The 14,695-nt window shown below is 41.0% G+C and overlaps 1 long non-coding RNA gene across 3 annotated transcripts in view; it reads right to left on the bottom strand.

The window, feature by feature from the left end:
- Positions 1-14,695, bottom strand: part of LOC307196119 — a 433,371-nt gene that overhangs the window by 37,325 nt on the left and 381,351 nt on the right. For 2 of the 3 annotated variants that reach the window (XR_013831042.1, XR_013831043.1), the window contains exon 6: positions 10,071-10,215. This is a non-coding gene — a long non-coding RNA (uncharacterized lncRNA). The remainder of the gene's footprint in view (positions 1-10,070; positions 10,216-14,695) is intronic. The other variant, XR_013831041.1, reaches the window with a different exon arrangement.

Here is a 14,695-nt window from a genome sequence, read left to right on the forward strand (position 1 = left end):
TCACAATAAGAAGTTAAGTAAGAAAAGCCTACTGCAAAGTTTTACAGTCAAAATTCTTTTCAATATGTGAATAAAAACCCCTGGCTATGCTAGCAGTACTAGACAAGGGTGACTTTTTGTTTTTCTGATGTGTTACACTAGTTTGTATCAATACTTTGCAAATTTCCCATTGCAAACATGCATAATTCTAATAATCAGGAAAGAAATAAAGTAAAAGACCAAAAGGTGAAAAGCCAAAAGTGTTGGAAATTAAGTGCCAAGTATTCCATTTAGGTTGAATTCTCAGGTCACTTTTGCTGAGATGTCCCAACTTTCAATCCCACCACTGTCCTCCGCACTCACTACTACACTCCAACCTCAGTAAGTGAAAGACTCTTCCCTGAAGACCCACCCACATTCATCAACAGTGCCATTCTTGTGGTCATGTCGACTAGAATATCCTTCCAGACTTTCTCTGCCCATTGGATGCCCCTCATCCCTCAAGGCATAGATGAAACAGTGAGCCTTCTTCAACTGCCATTGTCCCCACAACGTCCCTTCTCCCCTGTGTCTTGCAGCCCTGAGTTTGTAGCTCTACTATAATCCTCATCCCAACTGTGTTTTCATCGGCTGTACATGTCTCTGCCCTCCCAGCTACACTTGCAATTTCTCTTAGAGAAGTGTTCTATCTTACGAATGCTGTTTCATCAGCAGCTAGCACAGGACATAAGCAAGAGTAGGTTCTTAGTGAATGTCTCGCCGAATAAATGTTAAAGTTTAAGGAATTATTTCTGTATTTCTGTATTAGGGTCAAAGTCTTCAGATTGTTCTCATTCTAAAAAAAAAAATGTTTTATGAAGAAAAAGCATGGGATTTTTGCAGTGTACTAGAAAAAAACATGGATTTCAGAGCCCAGCGGATAAGTTTTGAATCCCAAGTCTGTTACTCACTAATTGGGTCAATTATTAAACTTGTCTGAGTTTCCGTTTCCTCATCTTTAAAATTGGGTTGACAACATCTTTCATGCAGAGTTGATTCAAGGAATAAAGGTGAAATACATAAAATGGCTGGCATGTAGTAGGGGTTTAATAAGTGGTAGCTATTATTCATACAGGATTTACTAGCTTGATGACATAGGTAGGAAATACTCAGAGAGTTGTGTACTCATGGAAAATGCATGACATTTGAATTACATTTCAAAACATTAAAGGAGCTTTCATCTCCAAAAATAGTCAGTATATTTATAGATGTTTAGAAAAACCAGTACCTCTAGAATGTATAGGACTGGAAAACTTATGTGAAATTCTAAAGATATTAAGATTTACAGGGGCTGTCTGATCAAATTTTAGCATTCAACCCACCGTTTCAGCTAATGGTGATCTTTTTCAGCTGAAAGGCCATTAATCCATTAAAGCACAGTATTTTAAACAAACCTCAGGCTGTCAAACTGCTATTACACTGCTCTGGTAAGTAGGGCCAGATTTTTTCTTTTTTCTTAGCTGTGACCAATGCAAAACACAATGGACTACTTATCCATAAAAACATTCTAAGAGGAAGGAACAGGCCAGGCCATAGAAGGCAGAGAAATTCATCTCCTGGCCCGGTGTACGATGTGCCATGGAGAGTCACAAAATAAGAAACTCTGGTTCTGGATCAAATGGAATCTACTACCTGTTATACGATGGCACCTTGACTTGAGGACATGGGGAGGGGGAAGGGGAAGCTGGGACGAAGTGAGAGAGTGGCATGGACATATATACACTACCAAACGTAAAATAGATAGCTAGTGGGAAGCAGCCGCATAGCACAGGGAGATCAGCTCGGTGCTTTGTGACCACCTAGAAGGGTGGGATGGGGAGGTGGGAGGGAGACGCAAGAGGGAAGAGATATGGGAACATATGTATATGTATAACTGATTCACTTTGTTATAAAGCAGAAACTAACACACCATTGTAAACTATACTCCAATAAAGATGTAAAAAAGAAAAAAGATGGCACCTTATAAACATTCAATGAATAAAAGAATGAATGAATGAACATTAGATTCCTTTGAATATTTTCAAAAGTGGCAAATCTTCATCTAGTGGATGTGAATTTGAATTTTTGAATCAGCCAAGTTCACTTAGAGCTTTCTGGTTAATAAGATGGGTGGATGAAGCTGGAGTCATTCACTCATTCATTCAAAAAATATGGACTGAGGGCAGTTGTGTGCTAGACACTGTTCTAGGTGCTAGATTATCCAGTTGGTCCCGAATGAAATGTGACTATCGAGTAAGACGATGGGCTTTATTACGGGATGGTAAACTAATTGTGAAGATTCCAAAGATGTCTCTCACAGTAGCATCAAAACTGAAACAGGAGCAAAGCTTTTAAAAATGACCACTAATGACATGGATGTGGAGGTTCTGGTATGTTTGTTTTCAAAAGACAAGTTTCAAACATTCATGATTTCATTTCGTAAAAATAGGTTTTCTCTGGTGCCCTCAGTGGGTCTTGTGGAGGCAGGAGGGGGGAGGGGTTATAGTGAGGTCTTCTCTAAATTATTTAGGACATTCCAGTGTGCAACAGACTCACCTTCCACAGCTGTTTGTGGGTGGAAAATGTGTAAGCCCGCGACTTGAAGCATAGGCATTTGGGGGTTTCACAGGTACAGGGGAAAGTATTTTTAGATGTAAGTAAAACTCCTAAAGACACGCATTCAAATAATGTATGCAAATATATCTTGAGATTTTTGTTTCCCTCAGAGTCCAGAACAGAAATTACTTGGTACGTAATTTGGGTTTATAATAGGGTCCTTTAGAACCAGGATATCTCAATCCAATTCTCCTGGGGTTAACATGGTGGTAATAAGATTAGGGACAACTACGTTGATGTGCTTGGACAAACTGGGGTGAGGGCAGCTTGTTTCAGGAGCCAGGAGAACATGCGAGTGGCTGAACCCTACCGTTCTCTGTGTGAAGCTTCCATCCCTGTTGAAGATAGTGAGTATAAATAGCAATAGCTCACACTTGTCGAGTGCTTACTATGTACCAGGCACATACGTGTCTCCCTTGCATTAATGTATTTAATCTTCATGATTCCGAAACAGGTGCTATTATTATCCCCATCTTATAGATGAGAAAACTGAGGTTCAGGGATGAAGTAATAACACTGCCTAGGGTCACCCAACCAGTAAGTGCCAAGTGTACTTTTGTGCCCCAAGGCCGATGTCACTATTCACTACGCTGAATGTCCCCTCTAGGGAATTTCACCCTAAATGTCACCCTTAAAATGTCTTTTGCCTGAAGAAACAGAAGCTTATTACATGTCTAAATCTCAAACAGAAGTGGGATTAATGTAAATGGGGAAGAGCAAGCTCATTTCCCTTCCCCCTTCTTGGAGTAGCCATAGGCAATGAGGCGTCTGGATTGCCACCAAGCACGTGTGGCCGAGCTTCCTCTGCCACTGGGATATGTGTTTCTAAACCCATCTTGCCTTTTGTGTCTCCCTTCCTTCCATCCCCAGCGCTGTGCTTGGATTTAATCTTTCTGCTTTAACTGGATTCTGAACAAGGCATTTTATTTATTTATTTAACATCTTTATTGGAGTATAATTGCTTTACAATGTTGTGTCAGTTTCTGCTGTATAACAAAGTGAATCAGCTTATGTATACATACATCCCCATATCCCCTCCCTCTTGCGTCTCCCTCCCACCCTCCCTACCCACCCCTCTAGGTGGTCACAAAGCACCAAGCTGATCTCCCTGTGCTATGCGGCTGCTTCCCACTAGCTAGCTATTTTACACTTGGTAGTGTATATATGTCCATGCCACTCTCTCACTTCGTCCCAGCTTACCCTTCCCCCCGCCCCGTGTCCTCAAGTCCATTCTCTACATCTGCTTCTTTATTCCTGTTCTGCCCCTAGTGAACAAGGCATTTTAGAGAACAGTTGGTTAATCCTCCACATGAACCAATGGCAAATTAATTCCCAGGGACATGTTTATTGGATTCTTTTCAATCACAAGGAAGAGAATTCCAGGTGACCTCCATGGAGGAGGTCTAATGCCAGGAGGCACAGACATGCAGATGACAGAGCACTGTCCCATCAGCCTGGGAACAGTGTTTCCAAACCTTGACTCTACAGTCAGCTTCACAAAGCTCCAGGTACAGCCACCCGACTGGCATGTGACCGCCTTCTCTCCATTCACCTAGCATTTTGCTTCCCAAAATATAAGCTCTGATTGGGCCTTTTCACACCACTTGGCTTGAACTCCTGTTACAGACATCCTATCTCAGGCAGGCCTGGACAGCCAGGAAATTCAGTCTCTCACATGGCAGAGAGTCCTGTCCTGTCGTAGGGGGTTGATTCAGCTTCCCATGAAGGAAATGAATGTTTCCTCTCTGCTCCACCAGCCTCAGTGTTGGCTTCATCAGGCTGGTGGAAAGATGGCTATAGCAGCATATCAAGACACTAGACCATTCCAGAAGAAGAAGAGAAACCTTCTTGTGGTTCAAGGAAACTTCCAGAAAGCCCTTTTGTCATAACTCATTGCCCAGCAGTGGGTCACATACCCATTCTTGAGCCAGCCCCTGGCATGTGAAGGGAGATTCTCAGTCAGGAAGGAAGGCTGAGTTTCAGATGCTGGTGAGATGAACATGGGTCCCCTACTGCCCCATGAGGCAGAAGTGAGGCAGGCCTGCCTGGGTCCTGACCAACAAGCATTGGCCAGGTCTAGAGTCCTACAAGTCTGTGTTAGCAGTGATTCAAGTGGACCACTTTCCTTCAGAACGGAAACTTGGCCTTTCATGGATTTAGTCTTAAGATACATAACAGAAGAGGCCTACAAGGTAAGGTCCTGCATTTGAGTTGGCTCTCCAGGGCATGTCCTCTTCCGACAGGGGAATAAATCTCTCCTGGTCTTGATCCACACTACAGGAACTTGCCCAGTGTAAAAGGAACCGACCACTGCTTCTCTAATCGTTTTTGGGTTGTTTTTTTTTTTTTTGCAGTACGCGGGCCTCTCACTGTTGTGGCCCCTTCCATTGCGGAGCACAGGCTCCGGACGCGCAGGCTCAGTGGCCATGGCTCACGGGCCCAGCCGCTCTGCAGCATGTGGGATCCTCCTGGACTGGGGTACGAACCCGTGTCCTCTGCATCGGCAGGCGGACTCTCAACCACTGTGCCACCAGGGAAGCCCTCTCTAATCGTTTTTATCTTGCTGAGAGATCACACTGCAGTTTGGGCCTGCTCGGCTGTCAGGAAGGATTGTGCTCAGACACCTACTGGGTGATTCTGGAGGGTGGCTGAGCGATTGTCCCCACAGTAGTAGCTCTCATTAGGGTGTGGTGGTCAGGCCTTTCCTCTCTTGTTGTTCAGTATCTTCAGTCTGTGTGTGATAGGCTTTGACTTTCTAGCTCAATGTGGCTGAAGAGTTCCACTTGGCTTGGGAAGGTTTGTTAAAGTCTGTTCCTGAAGCAGGGTCTAAGCAGAGAAGGCTGGGCAGCCAAGACGGCAAGATGCCAAGTGTCCTCAGATTGAACTTAGCCTTGTCTCGGCTGCTCTCGTAGGTGCAGACCACTGTTGCTCTAGTGACAGCTCCTGCCCTGCAGCAGTCCTGATGTTAGCTGGGCCTCTGTCCTTTTGCAAATTAATAAACATTGTCTCGAGGCACCCCTCTGCCTTTCCCCCCACGTCCTGGGCCCTCCTCAAGCTGTCTGCAAGTTTTTGTGATGTGATTTCCCACGTCGTCTTCATTTGTTGACTCCGAGTAAAACACAGCCTGTCTCAACTGGAACAAGGCGGGTTTTTGGATTTTTACTCAGAATCTGGGAGAGGTGGGTGGGGGAGGTCTGGTATGTAAGCACAGCCAAGGTCTTAGTTGAATATGTAACAATGCTGTTGTCGAACTTGTTGGCTGTTTCTCCCTTGGGAATTGCTCACTGACTGACCCTCCTCCTATGGCAATGTCCTTCCCTCCTTATAACTGCCTTTATCCAGCTGTTCCCCAGACCTCGTGATTCTTAACCACTTTATTCCTTGGGGTGATTCCTGCTGTTTTGCCTTAGCCTAGTAGGCCCCTCCCTGGGGCCACCTTTCTGCAACTCGACCGGCCCATCAAAAGTATGTGCCATATAGACACAGTTCTGCCCTTAAAAATTGTGTGTTCAGCTCTACAAACGTAAACTGTTCAGATTTGTGGTTGGTATAATGCCCCCGTGCCCCTCCCTCCCTTTCCAAGTCCTAATCATTGGAACCTGTTAATTTGTTGTGATATAAAACAAAAGGGAGTCTAAGGTGGCAGATGGAATTAAGGTTGCTAACCAGCTGAACTTAATATGATTTGACTGGGCCTACCCAGATAATCCAGGATTAAAAGTAGAAGAGGGAGACAAAGACTGAAGAGACTTACAAGAAACACTCAACAACTTGTCACTAGTTTCAAGATGAAGGGACCACAGACCAAGGAATGCAGGTGACCTCTAGAAACTGGAAAAGGTAAGAAAACTGATTCCCCCCAGAGCCTCCAGAAGGAAAAAAACCTGGCCGACACCTTCATTTTGAAGGTTAGCCCACTGGACTTCAGACCAGTAGAGTTGTAAAGGGATAAAACTGTGATGTTTTAAGCCGCTAAGTTTGTGGTAACAGAAAATTAATACAGGTCTCATGCAGAAGTTTTCCTCATTTTTACCCTATTTCCTAAAATTTTGGGGGGGGTTTCCATCATCCTTCATGACAGTAGACTTCATCCCATGTAGGCCACAGTCTTCAGAGACTGGCTAATTAATTTAGTAACGGGCTGGGGAAACCACACAAGAACATCTAAGCCTCCACCTGGGCCAGGTGACATATGATTCAGAAGCTGCTTTGGTATAATGGATACTTGACCTAACGTGAAAGTCCGTGTCGAGGTTAATGGAAGAGCATTAGGAATTCACTGACTCAGTCTTTGGCACTGATGCTGGCTGATGTATACAGCCTCAAAGTAGAAGAAATGACTTAAAAGTGTATAATTTGTGAATTTGCCAATTGATTTTCATTTGAATAGGATCATATAGTAAAAGTGGTATAGGAAATAATTTTAATGGAAATAATTTTGTGAAATAAAGGCCACCTGGGAATATTTGAGTAATAAAAATAACTAAATAACATAAAATGGTGATACTCACTTGTCTACATCTAAGAGTGCTGGAAGGTTCTAATCAATTGTGTACATGTTATATTCTGTAGCCAGGCCAACTCAGCATTTACCAATAAGAAACTGCGAAGCACCAGATTTTGTTTTGCCTTTCTCTAAATGACTATCTTTGAGGGGCCTTCATTCTCAACAAAACTTTGCACTTTGTGTTTAAGAAATATTTTCCCCCAAAGCTCTACAAGGTAGTCTTCTGATAGAAACTGTTTCTGGTGTCTCCCCTGCTTCAACAACCCTTTGAGCACAGCAGATCCTGGAAAGACAGATGTCCAAATGAAAATAGTTAAATCTATGTGGCTGCAGAACCCATACAGCTGTGGCTTCTGTCAGCTCTTCAATAAAATATTAAATGTGTGTCTATTGTTTGGGAGCTGCCCACAGTCCCTTGTTCAGCTGGCAGAGGTTAAAGGGTATGTAGATTACTTAGCCAACTGTTTGGTAATTGTCACAGTCAGTTACTTGGTAACCCGCAGAATAGCATTCTCTGGAGGTAGAGCCTTTGTTGCTAAGCAATAAATTCAGGTAAAATAACCGTTCCCTAGTTCTTATTGGCCCAGTTTTAAAACACAGGGTATAGGTTGGGTTTTCTCCCTCATAGGCTCCCATACCTCTTTTGTTTTTCCATCCAGGCCATGAAACGAGTGCTGATAATTTGGACAGCCCTTGTTTGCTGGGATTTGTCTACTGCTGATGCAGGCTGGGGACCAAGCAAATGGCTGGAGAGCAGGATTTATTGGGGTGTGCTCTCAGGTTTCTACTGTCATAATGTACCTTCTGGATCTTGGTCTGGAGATTGGCCAATCTGTAAGTCAGATGGGCACTAAGAAGACCAAAAGCAATGGCAGAGATTTAATGAAAAGGAAGGAAAATGTATGCCTGATGATGTTTTTCTACATTAGTATCAACCCTATAATTATTATTAATATTATTGTTATTTGTTACATCTTGAAATACCTCTTGGCCCTCAATACTTGCATAAATGCTTTTTTAAAATTTTTTTTTATTTTTTTGCGGTATGCGGGCCTCTCCTGTTGCAAAGCACAGGCTCCGGACGCGCAGGCTCAGCGGCCATGGCTCACGGGCCCAGCCGCTCCGCGTCACGTGGAATCCTCCCAGATTGGGGCACGAACCCGTGTCCCCTGCATCGGCAGGCGGACTCTCAACCACTGCGCCACCAGGGAAGCCGTGCATAAATGCTTTATAAGTAAATCACTCTGTGTTACAGAGACCAAGAGCACTGGGAAGGAAGGCACTTGGGCAGGAAAATCTTAATTTAGTCCCGGCAGGACAGGTTTAAACAGGCTTCCTCCTTTAAGGGACTGGCTGCAAACAAGCTAATCAACCTGCTTCACGACTATACTTCTTCCTACCTCAAAATTTTTCAAAAGATCAGGAAATAATGTTACAGATGAATATTCCCTCACAGTTTATTTAGTCTCGCCTGGCAGTGTTTGATTAGAAGAGAATTTTAAAAGAGTCGTGTTTTGGTTCTCTTCAAAAAGTCTACAAATAACAAATGTTGGCAAGGATATGGAGAAAAGGGTACACTGTTGGTAGGAATGTAAATTGGGGCAGCCACTGAAGAAAACAGTATGAGGGGGTTCTTCAAAAAACTAAAAATAGAACTACCATCTGACCCAGCAATTCCATTCCTGGGTATATATCCAAAAATCTAAAAACACTGCTTTGAAAAGATACATACACCCCAATGTTCATAGCAGCATTATTTACAATTGCCAAGACATGGAAACAACCCAAGTGTTCATCAACAGATGAATGGATAAAGAAGATGTGATACACACACACACACACACACACACACACACACACACACACACACAGTGGAATATTACTCAGCCATAAAAAAGAAATTTTGCCATTTGCAACGACATGGATGGACTTGGAGGACATTATGCTAAGTGAAATAAGTCAGGTGGAGAAAGATAAATACTGTATGATATCACATATATGGAATCTAAAAATTGCAACAAACTAGTGAATATAACAGAAAGAAGCAGACAGATATAGAAAACAAACAAGTGGTTACCAGTGGGGTGGAGAGGGGCTATATAGGGGTTGGGAAGTGGGAGGTACGAAGTATTGGGTGTAAGATAGGTTCAAGGATGTATTGTACAATATTTTGTAGTAACTGTAAATAGAAAGTAACCTCTAAACATTGTATAAAAATTAAAAAAAAACCCAAACTACCATATGATCCAGAAATTCCACTTCTAGGTATATATCCAAAGAAAACACTAGTTTGAAAAGATACATGCACCTCAATGTTCATAGTAGCTTTATTTACAATAGCCAAGATATGCAAGCAAACTAAGTGTCCATCAACAGATAAATGGATAAAGAATATGTGATATATATATAGATAGATATCGATATAGATATAGATAATGGAATACTACTCAGCATAAAAAAGAATGAAATCCTGCCATTTTCAGCAACATTAATGGACCTAGAGGCTATTATGCTTAGTGAAATAAATCAGACAGAGAAGGACAAATATTGTATGTTATCATTTATATGTGGAATCTAAAAAATACAACAAACGAATGAATATAACAAAACAGACTCACAGATATAGAAAACAAACTAGTGGTTATCGGTGGGGAGAGGGAATGGGGGAGGGGCAAGACGGGGTAGGGAATTAAGAGGTACAAACTACTATGTATAAAGTAAATGAGCTATAAGAATATATTGTACAGCGCAGGGAATATACCCAATATTTTACAATAACTTTAAATGGAGTATAATCTATAAAAATATTGAATCACTATGTTGTACAACTGAAACTAATATAATGTTGTAAATCAACTATACTTTAGTAAAAAAGGAAATGACAAAATAAATGTTTTAAATAATAATAAATTAAAAAAAAAAGAAAACCTATGAATTCAAATGAGCATACCTGCCACTTGCCATGGAGAGTCACTGTTGCTCAGAGGCAGTGTTTGAATTCTGCCTGGGATTCCCATTCGCTGGGGCCTGCCACTGTCACTTCCACAGGTGAGCCTCACCTTAGGTAAATTCCATCCATGAATGTCCAGACCTGCCTTAACAGACAATTTAAAGGATAAACATTTTTGTATCTAAAAGATATATTTATGTTCAAAAGGGTTCACACACACACACACAAACTCCTTCTAATAGTAATCCCCACTAGAAGATTTTAAATATGTTTCCTTTTTTTTTATGGTGAGTCAAAGCGTACCCATAAGGTATAAAAATTATGGAATGCAACATGCTTTAGGGCCAGCACAGAAGCCATTTCCTGGTCATAACCTCTCTCAAAAGACTCCCAGTTGGAATTTAAGGGCCTCTGCCAGCTGCCACTGCTCCTCTAGACTGAGTGGTGTGTAAGAGAAGCAGGAGTCTCAAACCCAATTCCCCCATTTAGCAGCTGGGCAGGCTTGGGCAGCTCAATTGACCTGTCTCCACCTCCATTTCCTCATCTTTAAAATGGGAATAAAATAAGGTTATTTAGAAACAGGGTTGTGAAAATTACATGACAATGCTTTTAACCCCCTCACCACGTAATAATCATTAGCTTTGATTATAATTCTCTCTCCTTTCGGACCGACAGTGTCTCAAATTAACATAAATTCCTGTTGAGTATGTGCTATAGGCAAGGCTCTGTGTTGGCCACTTAAGTCTTGTTACAGTTAATGGAGATAAAAGGGTATTAATACTTAATGTAATTATATGACTTTTCTAGAGAAGCGGCCTACAGAGAGCTCAAAGGAGTGACAGAGCCGAAGGCTCACCACGTGAGAGACGCGCCTCTGCTGGGCAGCAGCCTAGACACAGGATGTTTGCTGGGATAGGTCCCTGCGCTGGGATAGGGCACCAGCATTTAGCTTGGCAGACTCCCCTCGCTCCAGCGAATCCCTGGTCCACAGTAAGTGGTCAATAAACAGTTGCTCAAGTTGTTGGATCAGGAAAGGATGAAGCAGAGCAAAGGAAGAGGTCAGGTTCAAAGGGTTTCCTATAGCTTTTGTTGTTATTTTCTTGTCTGTTTCCCTTTTAAATCTAAAATGCTCTAAGTCCTTTATGGACTCCTTCACCATGTAGGAAGGTAGAGAGGCATCTTACTCTCCTTGGTATGTGGATATGAGATTACTGAGAGAACATGCATCTAAATTGGAAACCAAAAGGACAAGAGCCACACAAACAAAACAACACAACAAAACATTAATTTGGATAAAATTCCATGCAGGTCTCACTCCTTCCACATTTTCATTCACAGAGGTTCCCTTGAAATGGCAAGTTAGATAAACTAGTACTTCTATACAAAAAGAGATGTTCGGAGTCCTTCAATAAAATGAACTTAACAATAAGAAGAAAGAGACGTATTATTCTGTGCCCAGAAGGGCCACACACCCAGATGGGCTGGCCACAACTCCCATGGACATGCCCCTTGCAGCTCCGCTCCACAGAATCTTCTATTGAGCAGACCCTATCATAAACATGAACCAAGCACCAATGGCCACAAAGTAAACTGACAGATGAAAAGAACAAAAAGAATTCCCCAGCACAGTTTTGTGAGGCAAAAGAGGGGAAATCCTAGTCTGACTTCTGAGGTTAGTGACAGTTTAACTTAATAGACTCTTTTTATTGTGCAGAGTAAATATTTCGGGTTAGGAGGAATTCTTTTAAACCTTAAAGTAGGTTAAAGAAGCCCTTACTACTCCTCATCTGCAACTGGTGCATGGTACATTTGTTAGTTGATGACTCTAAGTAGAACCCAAAAGAAAATATCTTGTCACCTGTGTACATGCTGAACTGTGTTTGTTCCTAAACTTCACCCTTTGTTAGATTATCAATTGTCACATAGGTTTACAAAATTAAAATTGGGCTTTTTACTGTCTTTTCACTCCTTATATTTGCTCTATAACCTTCTTATAATGATTTCCTCATTACAATAATCTCCTTGTATATTGGAATGATTCTTTGGATCGAATTACCTCATGAAGAAATCATTTTGATATTTCAGAAATAAAACCCCTTTGGATTGAGTCCAAGAGCCACTATCACTTTAAAACAAATTGGTCTTTGTGACAAGTCATACATTAAGACTCTTGGGTGTTTTAACTTAGGTTCTGAAGAACACTCTATCTCCGATACCCAAATGTCAGAATCCTAAACTAAGACCAATTCACTTTTTTAGTTCTGTCTTTTCTCTAAGTATGAGAAGACACAATATTTTGACAGCTGAGGCACATTCTATATTTACATTTTCACACAAACAAGGCACACTTGCACATTTTATCACCACACAAAATAAACCTAGAGAAACATCTTTCTTCCTGTCCCATACATGTCATTTGGCCATGAGGCATTATTCTTGCCTCCTTATTCTTATTTTTAGAGCAAGCTGTGTTTTACCTAAACTTTCTTTTTTTCCTGGTTTAATGGTGATCAATTAGATGACTCCTTGCCCTGCACAATGAGAGACCGTCTCCCTCTCTGTATGCTGTTCTTAATTCCTGAACCCAGAGCTCTTCTTAACTGGGAACAGTTCTTTTTTATTTTGAGACAGAGTATACTGCAAGAACACGCAAACAGATAGGAAAGGGCCTCCCCAAAGTATGCTCGTTTTGGAACACGCTTGTCGTTAGGATGGTGCAAATCTGCCTGATTATTTTTTATCTAGACTAAACTCCAGTGAGGATTTTTTTTTTTTTTTTTTTTTGGTTTGGTCTGTCCTTTTTTTTTTTTCTTTTTCTTTTTCTTCTTTTTCTGTCTCACAAAAACCAAGTGTTCTCCAGCAATGAGGCAACAGAAAAAATCAATACTTGCCATGTACCATGTAACCAATAGAATAAGGGGAATGATTTATGTATGGATGGATGCAGCCTGAATCAGCTGGGGCCTCGCACAGAGAGAGAGAAAGAGAGAGAGGGAGAGACAGAGAGAGAGAGAGAGAGAACAGAGGGAGGTGGGGGGCGAGCTGAACTGCGGTGATTATTTCTACAGTGTGGCCAGATTTTTTTTCCTGCAGCAATAATCCCCTTCTCCAGCACTGCAGGACAGAGGGAAAGCCTGCAATCTGTGGAATATATGATGGCTCAGCTCTCCCTCCTTTCCTCAGAGTCCTGATGCCTTGTTCATACTAAGGTACACTGAGAAGGGGAAGATGATGTATGGCCTGTAGCCCTTCAACCTTCCAGTCATCTCCATCCTAAGAAAGGCTAGTGATGGGTCGACAGCACTAGTTGACAGAGAGTCAAATTATCAACAGGATTTAAAAACAATAAAACGTTCCAGCACCGCTTCCTAAGAAGACCAGCAGGAAGGGCTTACAGACAAGAACTACTCTATACTCCATGAGTTTCTGCTGGAAATATAGTTTGGTTAACTGGAAATCCAGAGCGCTGCAGCATTTAAAGGTATTTAATCTTGAAGGTAACTTTTAGGGTAACTGATACTCTTGCTGAAAGCTTAGATATTAACTGTACTTATGTGCTTGTGGTGTGAAGGTGCAACTAGACGGCACCGAATCCAGCTACTTCCTAGCTGGATACATGGCACTATTGTATATGGAATTCTGGTGGTTGGGACTTTAAACTGGGTTAAACGTTTGCTTTAGAATGACATAATATACAGATTTAAATGACATGTTTTATTAAATTCCTACTCCCTGCTTCAAACTCAGGATGAACCATGTAAGACTTTGTGAAAGGCATATATGACCATTTCTTGGGAATATCTTTGTTTTTTGAAATGTATTTAAATAGATCTAAATTTATTTTTGTAAATTACCTTCCTTCTACATTGTGCTTGAAACTCTAGGGAGCTTAACAGCATTATATTTCTATCAGTCTGTTGAAAAAGACTGAAATATGTCCTTTTATGAGGAACACTGATACCATATAATTTTTAACAATGTTTTTTGCATCCTTGAACCCAAATACAGTGTTAATATCACAGTTAGGTATTCCCCTAAAATATCCTATGTTCAATATATGATCTATTACACTGCACATAATACTTGGAAAGATATTTTAAATACAGAATGTAGCAGAATAATGCCATGCCATTAATGTATGCTTAATTTGGAGCTGGTAGTATTAATACCCATAAGCTGTTAAAATAGCTTTTTATTCCCCCTTCAGTTGAAAGTATCCATTCAACTCAACATTACTGTACACTCTGTTGACAAAATATCATGTTGCTTTTTCAAATATGTATGTTCTCTAAAAATTATCTTAAATTCTCATAACAAAATTCCATGTTGTTTTTTAAATACATATATTCAAGGTGTACAGAATGGCAATTTTAACATTTTTCCAAATATATATTTGTTATCTAGTTTTTTCTTTCATTTATTGCATAACTATCTTTTTGTTTCTGGAATATTGTATTTAGTCCCTCATTTACATTTATTTAGCAGTACATTTATTTAGCAGTCGTGTGCATACATAGGATTAGGGATTAGAAGCAAAGAGTAGAGAACTAGAAAAGTATATAGAACTATTCTCGGTAGTCTTCATCTTTTAAATGACTCTTCATACTTTAATATCATTTTTTATG

This window comes from Stenella coeruleoalba (assembly GCF_951394435.1).
Source record: "Stenella coeruleoalba genome assembly, chromosome: 13".
Classification (NCBI taxonomy): domain Eukaryota; kingdom Metazoa; phylum Chordata; class Mammalia; order Artiodactyla; family Delphinidae; genus Stenella; species Stenella coeruleoalba.